The sequence below is a fragment of the Etheostoma spectabile genome, chromosome 21, assembly GCF_008692095.1.
Source record: "Etheostoma spectabile isolate EspeVRDwgs_2016 chromosome 21, UIUC_Espe_1.0, whole genome shotgun sequence".
Lineage (NCBI taxonomy): Eukaryota > Metazoa > Chordata > Actinopteri > Perciformes > Percidae > Etheostoma > Etheostoma spectabile.
Genome location: NC_045753.1, coordinates 8,934,185 through 8,936,878, shown reverse-complemented (window position 1 = coordinate 8,936,878; position 2,694 = coordinate 8,934,185). Strand labels below are relative to the sequence as shown.

General features: G+C 37.3%; 1 protein-coding gene across 7 annotated transcripts in view; it reads left to right on the top strand.

Annotated features, from left to right (window-relative positions):
- thrab (thyroid hormone receptor alpha b) overlaps positions 1-2,694 on the top strand; it is a 157,207-nt gene that overhangs the window by 131,987 nt on the left and 22,526 nt on the right. The gene's annotated exons all lie outside the window — the stretch shown is intronic.

Sequence of the window (2,694 nt, the reverse complement as noted above, 5' to 3'; positions counted from 1 at the left end):
ATATATATATATATATATATATATATATATATATATATATATATATATACACATGTATTCATATCCATATTATTCATGTGGATTTGTTATTTATTATTTTAACATCTTGTTATGATGTATGTGTATGTTCTGTCACAGTGTGATGTCTCTAAGCTGACCTTGAATTTCCCTTTGGGGATCAATAAAGTATCTATCATGTAATTGCAATAGACATATACAATTTATAAAAATATATAAATTGATTTTTGGAATTCTATGAATTGATTTTGAATCGGTAGAGCTTAAATCGAGATTTGCACACCTCTAATATTTTTGAATCAACATTATCAATCATTGAAATCAAAATGCCAGTGACAGCACTCTTTTATTATTATTATTACGATTATTATCAATAAAGATTGACAAAGCACCTGCATAGGAAACTGCACCATTTCCAAAGACTTTTTTTTCTGGGGTTGCAAGGGTTTCCAATGTCGTTATCTGTCCAATTCTGCGAGGGAGTGTATGCCCAAGTCTGCAGACACTAAATTTGGTTTAAAACAGAACTGCTGCATGTCCATTTTGGGACAAAATCTGCCCCTGAATTAGTTTCACTTCTCCCTGTTGCACATTGTTTTCTCTGTGACTTAACAACCTTAATGGATTTTTCAAAGTTGCAACTACAGGCCAGTTTTAGAGTTACCTATCAACCTGACCATCATCTCTTGGGACTGTGGGAGCAAGACAGGGGTCAGAAGATACAATACAGTAAATCTGTTTAATAGGACAGCAGTAAGAAGTTTGTCAAGTACTAAGGATGGGTTGAGTCTGCAGGAACATTAACCCTCTTTAAACCACTCAACAGACCGCTTCCACAGTGGGTTATTTCACTCTGTAAACTATTTAGTGCTGCTTTATTGTTTGTGCTTCAATTTCCCTGCCTTTAACCACATCAGAACTGAACAGAGTGACAATACGGATTATATCCTCACACGAACATGCATGCTATGTCAAAAAGGGTAAGGTTTTTTATTTAATCAGGGTGAGCTGAGGATCTTTTTTTTTTGTCCGTCTGTTTTCTGTTAGCTCCTTCCTTATCTCATCCAAAGCAAATCCTCAGTCATGAGCGCTCATCTTTCTCGCTCCCTCAAACTGTCCTCCAGCTGTAATTGTGCCCCGATTTATCCTGGACAGCCACGCCTGGTATCTGTCTTCCCTTGTCGCACACAGACAGACACTGACCTCATGTTTTTGGTTAAAAAAAACAGTTTTTAATACTATATAAGATGAAATTTAGGGAGGCTCAAGCCTTAATTCACCCGTGGTTGGTTTATGATATTAATGGCGACTGCAAGGCAAAAGCGGTCACGGTTACACGCCCTCTGAGACAAGCAGGCACAGCAGTGGTTTCTATGCCCTGGTGACTGACTGACAGGCTGAGGTTGTAAAACAAGGGAAGTTTATTTTAAAAGCACATTTCAGCAACAAGGCAATTCAAAGTGCTTTACATAAAACATAAGAGCGATTAAAAATTGTCATGAAAATAAAACAGGCTAATATAGAATAATATACAAAGACAAGAATAAAAGTTGTGTAAGAAATAAATATGTGTTTGATTTAATAGGTTGTAGCGACAGGTTGGGAGGAGAGAGGAAGGGGTTTTATTATTTATTTATTTTTGTTTTGAGTGTAAAATGTTCTAAACAAATAACAAAATGTTAATTGTATGAATAGATTTGTAATAATTTTGGGAAAGTACCAAAAAAATCAAATTGGAAGTACTGATATCAGTACCAATAAAAATGGTAACGGTACCCAACCCTATTTGCTTTGTGATAGGAAGGGGGCCAAATGGGGTTATTTAGGAGAGGAGGTGTGAAGCTTTAAGCCTAGAAGAAGCAGTATTAGAAATTTCCTTAAAGAGAAAAGATACATTTAAATCCTGTTTGTTTAGTGGGAAGTGCGAACATTTTGTCACTTCTTCATGAATCTAGACTTTGAGACATTTTTACATTTTAGATTTGAGTCTACGGTGAGTTGGCAGAGGTAAGTATTTGAATTTAGATTAAGAAACATATTGTTGTAAACCCTACAAAGTTATAGAAATCCTGTTTCTAGAGCAGGGCTTGCAAAAACCCGGATTAGCACAGCGATCCATGCTACTGTGACACACTGCATATGTTAGCCCTGAGCTTGGTTCATCTACAAGGATAAACCGTTCTATTTTACACAGGGTTCACCCACAAACCGGCCTCTGGAGGGCGTAGCTACTGAACCCTAAAAATCTGAATTTACATGCTAAGCTGAGCCTTGCCCGTCCTGTGGGGACATCAGCTATAAAACGGCTGCAGTGACTCAGCTCTTCATACTGTATAGTGTGTTAGCTTGCAAATGACTTACAGCTGGGGACTTACAACTTTAGGCCAAAGACCCCTTAGCTGAAAGAGAGACAGAGTAGTGACCCCCTACTACATGTACTGTATATAATTTACCGGATAGATGAAAACAAATGGCGGTGAACCCTTATGCTTAACTGTTTGGCTACCATAGTGGCTCACCTACCTACAGTACGCTTATCTTCAATGTTTAAATTAAAGTGTTTTTTTTTCACAAATAGGCCGGATGTCCGGTACCCTCCGCTTTCTTTGTGTTTTTGTGAATTTTAAACTTTCACTACTTTAACTGCTTCTCAGATCTCTGCAGGGTAAATCCAAA